Source organism: Aythya ferina (assembly GCF_964211825.1).
Source record: "Aythya ferina genome assembly, chromosome: 2".
Taxonomy (NCBI): domain Eukaryota; kingdom Metazoa; phylum Chordata; class Aves; order Anseriformes; family Anatidae; genus Aythya; species Aythya ferina.
The window spans coordinates 92,779,466-92,798,965 of NC_140297.1; the positions used below are offsets into that span (position 1 = coordinate 92,779,466).

At 37.8% G+C, this 19,500-nt stretch overlaps 1 protein-coding gene across 2 annotated transcripts in view; it reads right to left on the reverse strand.

The window, feature by feature from the left end:
- Positions 1–19,500, reverse strand: part of MOCOS (molybdenum cofactor sulfurase) — a 274,042-nt gene that overhangs the window by 242,416 nt on the left and 12,126 nt on the right. Inside the window, exon 1 of one of the 2 annotated variants that reach the window (XM_084509002.1) lies at positions 13,583–13,834. The exons of the other annotated variant lie outside the window; for it this stretch is intronic. The gene's annotated coding sequence lies outside the window, so the exon portion shown is untranslated. Of the gene's footprint in view, positions 1–13,582; positions 13,835–19,500 lie in introns of those variants that run through there. 2 annotated transcript variants of the gene reach the window in all.

Sequence of the window (19,500 nt, forward strand, 5' to 3'; positions counted from 1 at the left end):
AGAACACATCATCATAATAAAATATAATCAAGTATTATGGCTATTTTCGAAAATGCACATAGTTACATTAAGATCCTAATTTAACAGATGAAATGTCTATGTTTGAAGAAGTCTCCTGATCTCCAACACATCATTTTATAATGAAAACAACCCAAACACAAAGCACTATTGAATACTGATGAGATACTATTCAGGTAAACTCTCCATATAACTTAACGTCACTTAAATGCTGTAGTCGAGACCTCTAGTCCTATTGCTTGTGAAAACTAGATTGAACAATCAGAATCCTTAGGAAATGTTATCTTTGATACTGCCTCTATTATCATCCCATCTAGTACAGCATTCATCTTTCAACTTTAGACACTGCTTCCTAACAAATATTTTCCAGACGTTTTGTGAATAGAAGACAGTAAAAAATAGACCCTTCATTAATATTTATGATTCCAGGAAAAATGAGAGAGAAAAGGTTTCCAAATTAAGCCCAATGTCTCCTTAAGCCAGGCCTCAGGAACATTAGCACAAATGCTAATATGAATGCTGTGATACAAACCCTTGTCAGTAAAGGACAGTCATGAGCCTCCAAGACCTTATTTGAAGACAGTGTTCCCTTAACACACCTCTGGGAACATAAAATGTTGTGGCATATTTAAAACCTTGTTTGAAAGCCTGTTTTTTTGTTTTGTTTTGTGTTTTTTTTGTTTGTTTGTTTTTGGTTTTGTTTGTTTGTTTGTTTTCCTCCTTACTACAGAAATAAAGTCTTTACTTGTGCTAATTATTTCTGGTCTCTAATCTGGGGAAATACATCCCTGCAGCCAGCCATCTCAGTGTCTTTCTGAGCCTTCAGGAACTGGAGGATTTAATTTTAAGCTTCTAACACTGTCTGGAAGCACAAGTCCACAGTGACAAGCTCTCTAGCAGAACAGATCTATAGCAGCTGAGTTCTTTGAATTTCCATTTTAAGGGCCAACTTTACATTAAAACAAAGTAACTTTTTTTTTTTTTTTTTTTTTTTTTTTAAACAAAACAAAACAACAACAAAAAAACACTGGGCCAAAGAGACTTACTTTGTTTCAGGCCTATGAGTGTCCTTAAAAGGAATTCTCAATGCATTTTTACTAAATGCCTGATCTTAGAAAGCTTTGCAGTAGGAGCCTAATATTTCCTTACTCTATTTTGAATCATTTGTGATGGCAAGGCAGGATAACTAAGACAGGGCGGGTGGAGAAAGGCAAAGAGCTTCAAAGATGATAAGAGATCAAGTTCTCTGATTTTGAGGGGACAAACAGAGCACAGAGAAGGATGTAAAGAAACTGAAGACATTTATAGTGCACTATTTAATCTGTTAGTTGATTAAACAATTTCCGGGGAAATAGCTTTCTCATAAAAGATGCCAAGTCAATAAAGTTTAGATGTGTCAGGTAATAATATTATAAAACGCTGACAAAATGTTATCACAGCATCTTGATGCAGTTGGAATGGCATGTTTTTACCACACAAAAAGGTCAAATGCACATCTGCTCACAAGACATTTTCACTATGGACTCCATTGTTTATATTTCTCATCTTGATCTGGAAAGTAATGCAATTTTGATAAGTCCTGACACTTCCTATGGAATCGATATCCTGTTCTTTGATGAGCTCCATTTTCTGTATCACCGTACATGTATTACAGGCTTCTTTGGCTTGCAAATAATCTTTCCTTGCTCCTTTCCATTTTTCATAATCCTGCTGGGTTCTTCTTCAAGAATACTCATTAGTCATAAATGTTTTTCACCAAATCAGATCCTCAGGTATTCCTGCATAGTGGCATGGCCTCCAATTGTGCTTTCCGTGACAGTTATCCAATCTGTTGCATTTGATATGTTTCCATGAATAGTTCTTAACAAACAATTCTGTTGATAAAGTACAAGGGAAAAAAATCAAAGCATCTCTCAGCAGTGATACCTCTGCAGGGCAAACAGGAATAAAGCACAATAAAAGTGTATTTGTGTCACTTAAATTAGCAGATGGAAATCTGAAAGTGCACTGCAAGAGATAGTGTGAGAAAAGCCACCACTTCAATACAGGTTTCAGAAAAAAACACTGTACTTTAGGAGAAATAACTCTCTCCCACTAGAAATGTTTTTCAAGATCTAAATGACTGTCTTTAGGCTCATGAAAGTTATTCTTATATTAATAGACTGTTTTTTTTTGTTTGTTTGTTTGGTGTTTTTTTTTGTTTTTTTTTTTTTTTTTTTTTTTTTTAACAACAGATAGAAGTACAGAAAAACACTGGAAACACACAGATACATGATTTCTCTGAACAATGTTTGTGTTAATACTGAATACTGCAAAACCACAAATGTTTCTTACAAATACTAGTTCAGCTACCATTTTTTGAAAAACACAGTCAATAAATTGAAACACTTAGGGCTATTAGGTTTGAGACTTTTGTGTGTTACTGTCAAGAATGACATTAAATGTGGCATTGGAATCGTATTTGACATAAAAAATTGAACTCTGACACAACAACTTAAGAATGAAAGGAAGAACCAGCCTAGTTCAACATTTTGTCAGAAGTGGAACAGAAGATAATCTCAGTTTCTTATCCCTGAAACATCTCTTTTACTTGCTAAATTTCCCTATACCCTTCCTGTTCATGTTGTTTAAAAACAGTAAGAAATGTTTCATTTTATTGTCAGCCTCATCCTCAAAAACATCTGGGCAGGTGTCTGAAAGCAAGAACATTAAAGAAGCCTAAGTAGAGTAATTTTAATCAATATTATTTCACATGTAGAATATATTAACATGGGATTTAAACAAAGGGTAGATAGTGAAACTAAATAATATTCACCAGCATCTGTAACTACAGCAGTTAATCTTCAGATTTTAATGTTGTGTGATTTAGATTTCATACCATTGGCATATCACTACTGTGCTACAGGCAAAGGCAAAACACGGGTAGTATTTTAACTCTCTCTGATATCAACCGTAGATTGTAAATTGTCTGGACCACAGCAATCTCAAGGGAGAAAAATCAATTTATTACTCAGCTGATGGTTAAGAAGCAGAGTACACCACAGGTAAGTGGTAGGGCCGATTTTGCTCAGTATCTTCATCAGCAGATCTGATAGCAATAGATACACCCAGACAGACACTAGAATGACCTTGAGAAACTTGGAGACTGAGCCACCAAGAGACTCATGAAGAAAAAGCACAAAGTTTTGCACCGGGTGTGCAGTGAACCCACGTATTGGCACAACTGGAAGATAGTTGTCTGAAGAGTGGCCCGGCAAAAAGGGCCTGGGGGTTGCAGTGGACACTAGGTTATGCATGAGCCAGCTCTGTGCTGTTGCTGTCAATAGAGAAGACCGGTACTGTGCTACATTAAGTGAAGCACAGCTAGCAGATCAAAGTTTTTCTCATTGCTGGTGAGACTGCAGTTGAATATTGTGTCTTGTTTCAGGTCGTTTCAGTTCAAGAACAATACCGAGAAGCTGAAGAGGGTCCAGTAGGTTGCTCTCAAGAAGGCTGGTTCCGAGAACGCTTGAGAAGAGTAGCTAAGGCATTTGTGAAGAGGCATTCTGGACTTAGTCTGATGAAGAGAAGACTAAGGGGGTAATATGACAGCAGCCTACAGCTGAATGGAAGGCAGTTACAGGAAAAGGGAACCAACCTCATCTTAGCAACAGCAGATGATACAAAACAAGAGGAAATAGCTAAACCCTGCAGTTTAAAGGTTCAGACCAGTCAATAGCAAAATTACTTCACTAAGAGAGTAGCACAACACTACAATAAATTAATTCTGGCGATGATGGCAATTTTTTGAGGGTTTTCTGACTTGGCTATATAAAACCACAGCTAACATTTCCTGCAGTGTTGGAGTCATGCTTTGGGCAGTTGAAGTAGACAGCTTTGGTAGTGGCTGAACATCCTCAAGAGGTCCCTTAAAATCAACACATCTAGAAATGCATTATCAGTTGCTGGTGGTCTATATGTGTCTCTCACCAAAGACACAGAACTGGCTTACCCCAGATCTCATTTTTTCCAGTTGAAAGAATCATCATAAAAGACAACTGTTCTTTCATCTCTCGAGACTGATCTCATTTTTCCAGCACTGCTACCAACCTGTTTTGGAAACACGCGAGGCAGCAGTACTGGAGCTACAGAGTGCCTCAAAGCAATCCCCGAAAAGCTGCCAGTCAGCAAAACAACTGTGCATCTATTTCTACCACCTTCATTAATAAGCTCTAGATTTAGTGAATTCTTGCTGATTCTAACAGGACTGTTTGTCATATATCTAGGGTAATAGGGAGGCCTTAATATAGATGGCCTCTATTCCTACTTTAACCATGAGTATACGATGTCTTTTTTTTTTTTTTTTTTTTTTTTTTTTTACATATATAGCTTTTAATTGTCATAATGAAGACTGCTTTAGAAACACTTATGTTAGAATAGAATTTGATAACATCTTCAGTTTTGTGCAGCTTAAATTTTCACATCACCCTGGGGGATCCTTATCGGTCACGAAAAATGTTCTGGAGAAAAACTTTGGTATTTAAATGTCTCAGACTTCTCAAGTGTGCTTTTAGGTGAAAAGTTTCCATACTAGGAAAATATGGGGGATTAACGCGTGTTAAAGAGACATTTTCACTTCAAAATATTTTCTAATTTGCATTCTTGAAGTTTCTCTTTATTTCTGATGGGACTGACATCAAAAGAAAGCAGTTTCAAGCATAGATGTTTCAAATGATCCATCCTGAAATACTCTTAGTGGGTGAAAATTTAAGGTGCTGACTTTTGTTGCCAATACAGGGCAAGGACGTCTTTCTATTTGGAAGTTTTCCTCAATTGAGGAAATCATTTTTTGTTTCATTCTACTTTAAAATTTCAAGCTAAAGCTACGCAATGCATTATCAAGACGACAACTATAAATTTATACACAGCAATATAATTTGTAATTATTAGGAAATATAATGGTTCTACCATAACTAAATTCATTTATTTTTTTCTATCACCATTTATATTCTATAGGTTCTTTTCATATATGTCTAATTAGGAGCTTGAATGAGCAGAATAAACAATGACAATACTCTTTTTCTTCCTGTTTTGAAAGCTGACCTCACTCGTTCAAGGTTAGAGATACTGACAGCCTTATGTCATATAACCAATATTCATGGTGCAAAGTAGCCTGTCACCTGCCTTGTACAAATTTTTACTATACAGTTCTCAAAAGCAGAAGGAAAAATCAGTCATGATGCTTAGCTGATTAGGTAACTTAAATTCAAAATAAGCAGCAGTTGACCTTCATTTCGTGATGAATTTAGGAGGACCAATAAAGATAATTTTCATTTAAAAATTTTAAATATGAGGCATCAGCTCAGACAGTACAGATCATTAATTATTTCAAACAATTGTTGAAAGATTGCATTCTGTATTCTGTTATTTCCTACATATTTCTTACAAATCACACAATTAGCAAAATAGCATGATTGAACTACCCCGTGCTTTGTCACTAAGGGTATCACGAAAAGGGGAACTGGGACCTCCAAGTCTGTTGATACAGCGATTTGCCTTTTTTTTTTAAATAAATAAATAAAAAATTCTACTCACTTACATGAAAGTGGAATTAGATTTTCCCATAACAACATCTAAACAGCCTGCCCCATTTTCAGGGCATAAAAACAAAGTCAAGGAAACATCCACAAAGCGTTCCTTTGCCCCCCAGAACACCCCTTAGCCTGCTACAACATGCATCAAGTGGAGCCACGGTGTCTGCTGATGTGCAGCGTCTGCTCTGGGTGGGGGACTTCAGAGCCTAGCAGGGAGCTTATGCTGTTGCCATGCCAAAGCAGAGGGGAAAATTTGATCCACTGTTATTTCAGTTCTGTAACTACCTTCTACTAAGCCTGGTATGTGTATGATAAAGTTATTTTAATCTGTTGTTTATTCCTTTGTTTCTTGTTTTATTTTTAGCTATATAAAAGAAAAGTGTTTGAAGTAACAAAGAGCAGCTGCTATGGTATTACTTACTTGTTAGTACAATATTTCAAATGCCTGTTGTATTCCTTTATCTACAATTACAATACCTTGTGCATCTTCAGTCGCTGCAGCACCAACGTATAATTATAACTAGTTCAATCAATATTATGGATTTAAAAAATAAGTGTGTTTTCTTCTGTTCCTCATCTTGTAATAAGAGTAATGTTCATTTCATACATGTGAACACGCTCTTGGTGTCTTTGAGGTTTTTCTCCCTCCTTTCAATCTTGCAGTAACTCCTGCCCCCAATCTTGCCAGCTATGACACTTTATGAGTCACCGATTTAGGAATAAAGATGGAAACCAATGTTTTAAAAAGGAAAAGTATAGGTGTGTGTTAATAGGTAATGAAACCACTGACTTCACTGATACTTAATGCCACAAGCAGAGCGTGAGGGCAGTCCATTTCAGCTTCTGCACCAAGCTTTTCATTCCTCCCCAGCTGATCAGAATTCAAATCATATGTAACAAACACACCTCATGTATCTGTAATGAATTTGGCCTGTCCTGAACTGAGAAGCTAAGTAAGGGGGGTTTCTGCATAATTCTTGATTCCTTAATCACCATTGCCATGTCTTCTGTTTTCTTTGTTTTCCCTACTACCCAGACTTTTTTTTTTTTCCTGAAACCGCTGCTAAATCACAAGGATTTCCTCATTCTCCACAGCACAAAAGGGCACAGAACTGATAGGAACATACCTCTGTTTATGTAGGACAACAAGACAGATCATCTAGAAATGGTCATGAACCTGATCAACATAAATTTTAAAGAGTGCTAAGAGAGCCATTACAGTAAATTCCAGAAGCCTTGGATTTGGAGGTATTGAAGGATATGAAGAAGTTAAAGCCTTATAAAAATGTCCTAAAGTACAGAAGCCGTGCAGAGTTCTTGTTAGAGTTTTGCTCATGGATCATCCCCACTGTGATTCAGAACGCAGCAGAAAACTTACTGATGGTGGTGTTGAAGATTAGAGTTGAATGCAATGTATTTGCATTAGCAACAGTGTTTAAGAGATGCCTGGACCCTCCATTAGCAAAGATGCACTTCACCTTATCATCCTTTCTTCTCCACACTAAATTCACACCTTAAGCTAGCAATTGTGAAGTGAGATTCTTTGAGATTCTGCTATGATACCTGTTATTCTCTTGCTGACTCATATCCAACACATCAGACTTATGGGAAGTCAGGAAAGGGAGGTGAAGTCAAGCAGGAAGTAGCACAGCAGAAGATGTGGGAGTTGTGCACCAGAGACTGGATTCTGTAAAGAGTGATTTAGTCCAGTCTGGCTGCAGATCAAGGGAAATCTGGCTTTGTTAAAAGTATTGAAGCAACGTTTTTTTTTTTTTGTTTTGTTTTGTTTTTTTGTTTTTTTGTTTTTTTTGGCAGTGATGTAAAAGCTCCTGTGTTAATACAAATGTTTCTTGGGCACCAACATTCACTAGGATGGTACTTATTTCTTTATTGTCATTATCATCTGTGTTCTCATAAACCCAGAATGGTACCATAAAAGAGAGATTTTAATGCTGATGGAAACACAGTTGGATGTCAAGATTATGTAGCCAAGTTCGTATATACATGGATTACACTTTGTCATTGAACAGAAGGCAGCTACTTTTGAAACACTGAAACAAATAGGGACATCCTTCTGTAGCTTGAAAATCTGAGACATTGCCCTTAACTTATGCGTAATTCAGAGCTCTTCACATAAATTGAAATTTTGCATAGGCAACTGAGCAGATAAAATATTTAGGGGAGGGAATATAAAGAAGCCTGACTAAGAGAGACAAAATTAATTTGGAAACAAGGGTAAGTATGATAAAAATGGATATAGACAGATGGAACAGACTGAAACGTCTTTCTAGGGAAAGGTTAATATTGTTAAGATGAACATCCTAAGCTACTGTATATTTTTAGCTCCTTAGTAGTATATGCATTGTGTGGTTTCCAGTAAGGTGGTGCTGTTGGTTTACACTCAATGTCAGGTTGTTCTGAAAGAGCTTTAGCCTTACCTAAAGTGTGCGCAGTTTTAGAAAATGAATAAGGATTGCTTCATTTGTATCAGAATGATTCCCTACTGTTTGCAATCCAGAGAGTACTGCACTGTAATGGAGTAAAAACTATAGGTAAAATAACTAGAAAATCGAGTAAAAGCAAAATAAGTTCTTATTTGTTTGGTTTTATTATTTTCTTCACTGAGTAAGGCATATAACCATGAAAAATTCCTAGCAATCACTAAAGATGGCCAATAGCACTGAAGTAAGGATATAACAGAATTAGCTGATTTTTCCTCCAGGAAAGTTTTAGTAACAGGTAAGAACTTCTCAATTTTATATACAGCTACTTCATGTGTTGTCTGTAACAGTGTAAAATCTGTCAAAAAGATAGTGCAAGAGTTCTAACTCTTTGGGAGATGAGGCTCCTGCCTGAAAACTTGGGGGCAACAGGCCTTCATGAAAACCTAAGGAATAGGCTGACTCCTGATAACAGTCTTGTCTCAGTTTTTCAAAGGCACCAAATTCCATGACCAGTCCCATCTCACTTGGTATTTTTCCACTGCATCTCTTAGCAAGTTACCCAGATCTTGCACCTTGCCCTGTGGGACACAAGTAACGTAGGCAGAGCTCTTGGTAGGATCTTCTCAGCAGAATTTGTCTGTATTCTGTGCAAGCACAAGTTTTCCTTCTTTTCCTGATGTTTTATGGTGAAATACATGTAGATAGAGAACTTACTCCTTTGACTCAGGAAGCCTAAAAAAAAATGTGGCAGAAATTTGACAAGCTGATAGTGCTGGGGTTCCCCATATGGCTTTTCTCAAACCAAGCTTTTTATATCCTTCTCAGGAATTCCACAAAACGTTGGCTTTTCCTAATGTGATTCCAGTGTCAGGGTTTGAGATCAACAAAGCCACTCTGAACAGGTATTAAGAAGTGCCTAAAGGTAAATATTGCATTAAATGCTTTCCTGGATGGGGAAGGTGAATAGAAGATGAAGCATGGAAACACAAAGGCTTCTCTGATGAAGTGAAAACAACAACAACAAAAAAATCTGATTTTGATCTCTAATTCCAGAATCCATGGATTTACACAGTTGTATTGTGGAAAATTATTCCCAATTCACAGCTGTGCATAATCTTAAAACAGATTTCTAATGAAGCATACAAAATGTGGGCCCAGTTAACCCCTCTACTACCTTATTTTGACAACTGAATCAACCTACTGACACCAAGAGACTAAGGAGAGCAAACACCCCAATTAAGCTCTTGGATGTTGACTTTGCTGTCCATCATCATTTGTGGTTTTCTTAGAGAGAAAAAACTAGCAGAATTTGAGATTGTCCAACTCCTCTATGTCTGAAGGGGTTCAAAGGAGGCAGTTCTTTTTGGGTCTGTCTATTTTCAGTCTCAGTTCTGCTTTGCTCAGAATGTGAGAGCAAGTTTTTGAACGTGAGAATAAAGGTTTTTCCTCTATACTTGCAATGCTGTCCCTATCCTTCCTAACCTTCTGCACTTCCCAAATCAAAGAAATAGCCTGCTACCACTCATCTACTTGCATTTTAAGGTAGCGTTATAGATTGTAGTCTGGTTTCATATAATAATAGTTTTTCCTTCCTTGGCAATGCATTTTTTTTTTTTATTTTTTCCCTCTCTCTTCAGTAACTCCAGAGCTGAGTGAACAAGACAGCAAATATCATTGTGATCAACTGAATGGGTTACTGCCTCTCTGGAGAAATAGTTATTGTAAGCACCTATCGAAAGATCACACTTCATTAAGTATGTGTATAATATACTGAAGAGGATTATATAAACACACACCAATAGGAAGGGACTTCTGCCTTCTCAGGAAAATGCTTACACAGACCACAGATAACAGCTTCTGCTTGCAGTAAAATTGTGTCTAAAACTGGCAGCAATATATCAATTGAAACATAAGCGAGCTCACCTGCTGCACAGAGAGGTGTATGAAGTCTATATTACTCAAATCACGACAGGATAAAATGGAGTTTACTTGCCTATGCTGTCCCTTGCTGCAGGGCTAACCACCTTTCTCTCACCCTCCAGGGTGAACAACAGAAAATAAGCAGCAGCAACTACAGACTCGTGCCAGCTGTCCTGTCAGTCAGAGCTCTGCAAGAGATAATCCTGGCGCCTGAGATTTCAGTGAGACACTTAGAATGAATCTGCTGACTGTGCACTTGCACCCAAATTAAAGAAAAGGCAGACAGACCTCATATTCACAAAACCACTGTACAAAGGCATTCAGATCTTTCCAGTGCTCTTAATTTCCTGCTGAAGTAAAGCAGTAATTTCATTTGAGGGCAAAGAAAAACACAAGGTGTGTTTTATCTCAGATATCACTGGGATAAATATGATAAAATTAATTACTTGGCCACCTGAACGCAATACATAAATCATGAGATAGCTTGGTTGACTTGTGATTGGTAAGATATTATAAATATGCTTATTTATTTGTATTTGTGTCACTAAGAAATGTGCATGCCTCTGGGAGAAAAAAAATCCTACTTAGGTTTAGTTGCTCTTATTTATACTAATATATGCAGATTTAAACAGTTTATTTGGAGTTTAAAGATAAATTGCACAAGGTTCTCCAAATGCTGGAAATAACTTACTTTGCCTGTCCTGCAGCATTGCTGTTTGTTTATCATTTCAAAGTTCACAAGGTAATTGCCTCATTATCTGTTCATCTAATTTCACAGAGAAATGACAATCCCTAGCTGCTGAGGTCATGGCCCATCAAAAATTATACTGTCTCTAATTTTATATCTGATCTCTGGTAGATCTTAATTTGCTTATCTCAGTTCTCATATATCGACTAAATTGCTGAATTCTATTAAAATCTCCACCAGCTGCCCAAGATTTAAGACTGAACTACTGAATTGAGACTTATTGAATTATTAAGACGTTATTGCCAATGTGAGCCAGTAAAATAATAATTAAAATATACGAGATTAATATGCCTTTTAGTTTCCTGTATGTCATTTGAATTCAATCTGAATGTGGCTCTGTACACACATATTATAAAGTATCCCATCACCTCAGTTAGAATGACAAAGCCATATATTTGAAGATTATTTTTCCATGAGTATGGTTACATTGATTTTAACTGCAAGAACTTTGAGAAATAAAGGTAATATTAAAATGGTTGCACAAATTTTATTTGGTGGATATTGTCGTATTTTTCAAGTTGTATTTTCCTATATAACGCTTCAATTTGAACCCTCTGAAATGTTATTCTGCTGATCACTTAAGATCACTTTCCCTAAAGAGATACACTTTAACTTCCCACTCTAAATCTTCAAGTCCTTTACACATGTTCCCTACACAAAAGAAATGGCAGATTCTCTGGTGATGGTCATTCTTGGATTCAAGTTTTCTGTATTTTGGCACTGCTACCATGTATTTCTGCTGCCAGAAGTTTAAAGGAGTTTGCACAAGCAGACAAAAGCTGGGTCCAGTAAATCCATTGACCAATCATTGCTTGCTCTTGTAGGTCACTGGGAAATTTGGCCTCTTAACATACCTTTTCAGCCTCCTTCCATGGTCCCAACCTCACTGAGTGAGGCTCTATCTAGACTTCTTGGAGATCCCACTTGAATACTCTAATACTGTATCACAGAGCGAAAGGCCATGCTTTTCTACTTCCCTTTCAACAAACCTCTCGTTTCTGAACACAAGCACATCTCTGCAATGATTGGGATTGCAGGTGAAAAAAATTAAGTATCAACATAAGAGAGAGACAATGATAGTTGTTGCATCATCTTCACTCCACACAAGCCACTAAATTTGGAGACTAATGTATTGCAACTAGATTGGTGGCCCCAGTGCCACTTGTCCAGATCCTCAGCTTCACCACTGTCATAGCAAAACTAATCTAAAACACGTGTCTGTAAAAGGTCATTTTCTTTCTGACGAACGGGCTCCCAAGATGACATGCAACCTTATCATTGTTTACTAGAACACAAAGATAGTCTCTAAATGAAAGATGTAATAGAGACAACCCATCTTCTAGATATGCCCAGAAAGTCTGATTCTTCACTGAAGGGAAGTTTTAACTTTTAATCCCTATTTTCCTTACACGGTAGAAATACGCTTAACATCAAGGAATTTAGCAGCATTCATCAACAAAGACAGACGATGCTTACCAGTGCCTCATCCAGAACTCACAAATGTTCTCAGGAGTATCTGGCAGCTGTTACAAACAACAAGCAACAATGCAAAAAAAATAACAGCAGAATGGACCAAGCCTATTTATTCAGAATTGTATCAATGAACCTATATTTCCTTCATCCAGCATTCATTGTCCTGCAAGGGTCTTCCTCCCCACTGCTACAAAATTTTTGACATATCTTCTTTCCTCTCACTGTGGCCTCAGACAATTACAAACACAGTATTAAGCCTAGCACAACACAGGAATTCAGAAACCACTTTTATGTTACGTGAACAATGTGGTGCAGGTCTTCCCAGCAATGTGAATATTCTGTAGTGAGGTGATCAGTTTGTCTGGCTGCTACCTCAGCAACCTGTGAGTAACTGCTGAAGTGGTCTGCTATTGACATCAAGTATCCTGCCTAACAGGCTGATGAAAATATATTTGATTGTACTGGAAACTTGAAGAAACAGGAATGTCACCCCAGTGGCTGTTGTTTCCTCTTCACTTCACCTTTATCTTCTATTTCATAACATTTAGATGCCCTTTTACTGTCACAGTTTAATAGATTATGAGAAGAGAGAGACTGAATATTGTTATAGAGATTTTAGTTTTCTCTTTCTCTGATTTTTTTCTTCCTATGACAAAACAGTTTTATCTTCACTGAAATTTTGATTTGGAAATCAATGATCATAAAAATATGTAAAACAAAAACCAAGAATACCCATACTGAGTTAGTTAAAGGTCAATGTAGCCTAACACCTAACTCCAGATATATGTTAACAGATCATGCCCAAAGACAATCCACAAGGAGACATGCAGTGACACTGGCCCAGAATACTCTCCTAACCTCTGGTGCTACCTGCTTCAAGGATTTCCTGAAGCAAAGATAGAGCCCTTCATATTTAATAACCACAAGAAATGCTTCTTCCAGTAACATGCCCAATTCCCTTTTTAAATTCTGGAAAGGGTTCATAATATCCTATAGCAAGGCTTTCCACAGCTTGAACTTGTGCTGTGCTGACAGGTAGGCCTCTGCTTTGAATTTTGTCCCTGATAGTTTTGATACCCTGTAGTTCCTATATAAGGAAATATTTTTATTCTTGTAAAAATAAACATTAGCTGATTGATGTAATAATAGCAGATCTCAGAGCATGTTGTCAAGGGATCGTTGTTATCTCTGTTTTCTTAAAGAGAAATAATAAAAGAAATTTTAAAATAGACTGGATGGAGGTGACAGCAGGGCTCGAGCAGCAATTCTGCCCAGTGCTCCTAGTGCCAGGATGGAAACCACTGCCTTTCACTGCTAGTTGTGCCTCGATCCAGTCTCCATAACCACACCTCCCTCCTTAAAGCATACTAATTGCAAACCTCATCAAAACAACAACATTCATTTACCTGCCTGGGAAGAGGCCAGGCTGTCTAGAGCCCTCTCAGGATGACTTCAGAAAGCACTGCAGAGGCGTGGTGTTCTCCTTGGAGAGGAGACAAGCAGAGACACTGGGGCACACTCTTACTTGGGCATGGATCCATCTGTCAAAACCTCTGGGAGGCAAAACTGATGAAGACCAGAGCTTGCATTGCCATTGTGGGTTAAAGCATCAGCTATGAAATAGTCCAGATCCTGAAAAGACTTTGCTTACACTTTTCAACTGAGTAAGCTAATCTGTGCACAAGGCTCTCATCTATCAAAGCCTGAACACGTGTGAGATCTTCAGGGCTAGGTCAGCAAGTCCCACTGTTTGGAGACTGCCAGACACATTCTCTGAAAATGCAAAGTAGCAACAAAGGTTACTCAGCCTCGGAGCTGACTGGATAATTCCCAAGTGTATATATATATATATATTTTTTTTCCAAAACCTGCAAAAAGCCATTGTTTAAAATAAAACGTCTCACAAAAACATAGCACTGTTTGCATGTTCAGGGTCCTGTAAATGGCCAGAGCGATAGAGTGTTTCAAAGAAACCTTGCCCTGGAAGAGCCACTAAACTTTAGGCCATGTGACAGAGCCCCAGTTTGCCCCAGTTCAGATCTCCTCCTCAGTTCAGAACTAACTTTTGCTTAGTAACCAGCACATTGCCTGCTCTGTGAATGGAGCTCAGGTGCTGCCCATTGCTTTTCAGGAGATGCTGAGAAGATTTGGCTCAAAGGACAGCAAGTTGGCCAAGAGAAAGAAAATCAAGAAATAACTGGCACATGCATAAACTTATTCAGGCTTAAATACTTTTCTTATTCTTGAAAAAGGCACTTTTCCATGTAGTTTTTAGCCAGTTAATTGTAAGCCATTAAAAAAAAAAAAAAAAAAAATTGCTAAACAAACATGAGTCATGCCAGTCAATGTAGTATATTAAATAAAACAGTCTGCACTGTTTGCACATTGTGAAATTTTGCTGAAAAAGCATCAAGAGGCGGAGATTCTACTGAGCATCATTATATCCCCTTGATGATGCGTCTCCTATTTAATTTCTCTACAATCCTAATGCTGGAAGTGTTATTGCTCTGATTAGGCCTGTTTACACGTTAGCCATTTTCTGCAGATCCAAAGAGGAACACGTTGTGGAAATCTATGATTAAAGCTATTTGCTTTAACTTAGATGTTGATACTACTTCTGATATAGTGCCTGCCATAATTCTAAGGTATTCCCTGCAGAGATAAATCTGGAGGAAATGAGTATTTTATCCAGAGAGATTGCCATGTAAAATTACAAATGCATAAAAATCAATCTTTGTAGCTTAAGCTATATGAACAGTGCAGCATCTTAATTCTATACAGTTGTGTAGAATTCGTTTTATGTAGATTGCACTTCATCTCGTTAACTACCAACATATAAACAACGTCATTAGTATTCTGAAAGATTGTCTTAATAAAACAAGTGTATAATATTGTGTTGCTTTATCTGTGCTTAGAAATCACTATCATTTTAATTTTACATGGGAGTGCAGCTATGGCTACCATACAACTACACTTGGATGTGATTCTGCTGCTGCCTTGCCCTTGAAAACAGTCCCGCCAGCCTGGCTGTGGATCTCAAGGAAAGGATTTTGCACTCAAATATCACTTTGTACAGAAGGAAATAATAATAAAGTTTTGTACCATTTTGTCTGAAGTTAAAAGGTACTTTTGTGCCCAGGCAAGTGCTCCTGCTCTTTGGGGCAGGTGGAACCAGACAAATCAATTGCATAAAGTCAGCAGCTCTGCTAAGCCAGTTCACATAAGCAGCATCCATCCCACTAACTGGAAGCTGGAAAATCCTGCACCATGTCTGCACAGAGCTAGCTGGTTTGCATGACGTTTCGTGCATTTATCATTTTAAATAAATCTCTGAAGTCTAATAAATCTAGGTTTATCACATTTATAAAGCTACAGATCTCCCAATTTGTACTCTAATTATGTTTTGTTATTGTTATTATCAGCTTATTCTTGCTATGAATGTTTTTGTATCACTTGAAATTGATGCTAATACTCCCTGACATACAGCCTGACATATATTAAGAATGCAGAAAATGAAATGACAGAACTAATTAAAAATCCATCTGTTCAGTTAATTTAGAGGTGTGCCAAACAGTTCAAATGAGACTTGGTCAGCAGCAAATCACATCCACCTGTACCATTTGTTTAGCAGTTACTGTCCTGAGTAATGTTATTTTGTTAGAAACACTGCTACTGTTCAGTTCAGAGACTGCAAGCTGAGTGGTGAGGGCATGGAAAACACAGCTATTATGGTTGAGCAGAAATACTACACGTAAAAATGTAGCATGAACCCACTAAATGAAAAAAAAAGACATACAACAAAATGCTATATATCATGTTGACTCACTCCATTAATTGTAATGGCTGTGCCTCCAAGACACAGAACAATCACATCAGTATTACCTACAGAGATATTGCAGCTCTCTATCCAGGAAAAATTTCCACCGTAATGTCAATGGTCTATGCTTTTCCCTCCTGTAAGCCCATCAAAGTTAATAGAGTTGTACCAAGAACACATTTGGTTCTATCTGATTATGTCACACTGAACATGTTATCTTACAGCCTGGCTGCTGTGTTATTGCTTTACATGCAAAAAACATAATAATTCAAAAAGCATTCATCTGGCAAGCCACATTTTTTTTCCCTTTTTTATTATTATTATTTTTTTTAATTTTAAAAGAATGAAAAATAAGCATGTTTCAGTCTGGTAAGCAGCAGCCTCTCACGCAGCAGCACTATATTATCACAGATTAGGTTTATTCCTTCTATACCAAAGAAACCTCACAAGAATAAGAAAAGCATCTATATGTAAAATAAGATACTTAGCATTTTCTTCCTGCTAGTTCTTTAGTCAAGCTCCCGCCAGCATGTCCCACTTGGATTTGTACTCCAAAACTCCAAAGAGGTCAGTGCATGCACACTCCTATGCAGAGGGATTCCTTTAACCTGTCATGTTGACTTTTGAGAACTGCAGCTGGTGGACAGCTTTAAAGAGTTTAAAGCAGGCAGCTTCAATGTGAGGCAAAGTAGACAGCGGCCACCTGCTTCAGCATGAAACAAAACAGCCGTTAAGGAACAACAAAGCAGCACCTTCACTGATGTGAATCAAGTATTTCTCACCAGCAAAAACTTTTGGCATTTCCTGTGCTCAGCATAGTTTCATGTCAGTATTTTTATTAGTTTCTCCATTTTTTTTTTTTTAAACAGTGTTCTGGTATGCTTGGAATCTAATGCATCAAAGACAAAGTGCAAAGGCACTGCAAGCTGCAGTAGAAGCAGAGGGAGGCAATCCACCAGAACCAGGACCTTAGGGCACCAGTTTCCACATGGCAACTTGTGTACTGCCTCCCTAAACATGGGCACCAAGGGGAACCTGCACAGATGCACATCTTTTGCCATGTTTTATAACATTGCTACAATCAAGAGCACTACGTCAGGTAAACAGTGAAGAGGAGGGAAACAGAGAGCAGAGCTGGTTGAGGGCCACAATGTCACTGTGGGCAGCCAACCCAGGAAGTCTGAAGAGATGGACACGCAATGCTTTCATTCACAAAAAGATCTAGGGACTTCAAAACTTGGGATTTAGCAACAGCAGTGAAGGTACTAAGAAAGAAGTAAGCAAGAGAGGTCAGCTGGACCAATTGGCTGGACAAGCTAAAATAGATAAAGAGAGATGGGAGGCAGGAACTTAGGGAAGTTCCTGCCAAGGAATGGGAGTTAGCACGAACACACCACTGTGGTCAGTCCTTCAGCTAGAGTATTTCTCCATTCATTTCCACTAAGTATATGTCCCTAGCTATATTATGTCTGCAGAAGTACAATGTCCTGTTTTCAAAAAGGACTGTATTAGGGAAGTGTTGATTACAGAATTAGTCTCTGAGCAAGAAAGCAATATGCCAGAAACCTTATTTCCTTAATTCACTGGTGTATTGGTTATTGTATGCTCAGTTGATGTCTGCGATAGCAGGAAGCTGGCTATGCAGAGATGTAAAAGATATGTTAGCAATAAATGTATTGATCCCAGCATGTGCAATCCGATCAGCACTTCAGTTATCTTTTATCGTCAACTGAAATAATCATTTATCATCCTCTTCAGTGAGAGCAACTCACTGAGTTGTGCAAAGGTTGCATAACTGTTTTGTATCTTACTGCAATAAATTTTAATTCCAGCAACTAGGTTGACAAGGGGAGCCTCACTATTATCAACTCACAAAGGACAGGTTGCTAGAATTCCAAGTTCCAGAAAATGCAATGACCTGACAGTCATCTGAAATATAGCATCTCAGCTTGCCCTCCCTGTGCAATATGGCTTTTTGGGTTAAAAGGGACAGATCTACTAGGTACTGCTACCTTCGGGACCGTTTCCTCAGATAGTCCTATGGGAATATCATCTAGAGTTACATCTGTCTTAGTGTTTTTAATCAAACCATAATTCCTGCTAGATAGTCAAGGATCCATAGGATTTCCATGGTATATGAGGTAAGGTTGTATAAATCTGGATAAACGTTTTCTGTGATTTCTATGCACAGTTTTGGGGGCAGAGCTGACCCCATCCTTTTCTTACACATCCTCACCAAGAACGAGCTAGTAGACCACATAACTAAGCTGTGGGACACTCCATTTTAAAGCTGGGCCTTCACCCTAAGCCCTGACATTCAGAGGAAAGGGCTCTCACTGCTAGGAACCAGGCAGAACACTGAGTTTGCACCCAGTCTCCAGTGTGGAAGATTTCCCAGTTTATATAAAATGATTAATGAGTTTGGAGGAAGAAAAAAACAAAACAAAACAAAACAAAACAAAACAAAAAAAAAAAAAAAAAAAAACATTTTGTTCTGGACAGGTGGGTAGATCCAGACTTCAAATGTCTGGCACAATGAGTGAGTATTTTGCTGAAAACTGAAGAGCTTCAGAAGAGATGCAAGTTCCCAGTCTTGTTGGGGTGCTGTGCCCAGATGATTGGGGTGTAAGCAGAACAGGCTGTTGTCCCATATTCAGATCCCACTTGGAAATCAACAAGAAGGGCAGCAAGAGAGCTTGATCTCCTGCCTTGCAGATGAACACTCCACCCCAGAGGCTGCCATCTTCTTCACAGGGCTTTGTGCGAGGCTCAGTCCAGCAACCAAATATCCTTGCAGGTGACACCAGCATACCTCTGCCTAGCTTGGGTATCCTGCTATGAATTTAACTGCTGAACCATTTGCAGGCAGAAGATTGATTATGCCTATCAGTATACGCAGAAATTAGGCGCTTCAGGGCTTAGGTTGACTCCAGGTTCAAGGCACAGGAAGGATGAAGAAAAATAATTTTATGTTTTAGGCACTAAACTAACTGGTAGAGGTGAAAGAGTAAGGTGAAAACTCATTTTGTAGGAAATAGAATAGTACAGCTCAGTCAAGATTTAGGTAATGATTACTGAACTTTATTGAAAAGTATTCAGTTGCATTTCCATGGGACCATCTTCCAAAAAAAAAAAAAAATCTCTTCTCTGCTAAAAAATATAATCAATAAGCAATATACATGCTACTTTCCAACAATAACAGCACATTTGTCATTTCTCATCAATTATAGGAAAAAGACTTGCAAAATGACAGAGATGTACTCTGTATGTCCTCTGGTGGAAATTATCATGCCATTATGATTTGTGTTAATGCTTAGTTTATTTCCCATGCAAACATTATCCATTTTTTGGAAAATGTGGCATAAATTAACTTCCATTAAAACAATAATATGCATGATTAGTTTGCCTTTTTTTTTTTTTTTTAAGATAACTTTCTTGATAACTTTTGTTCTCCTGTATTTGAAATACCTGTTGATAAAGTTGTGAAGCTGAAGGGCTGTACTCATA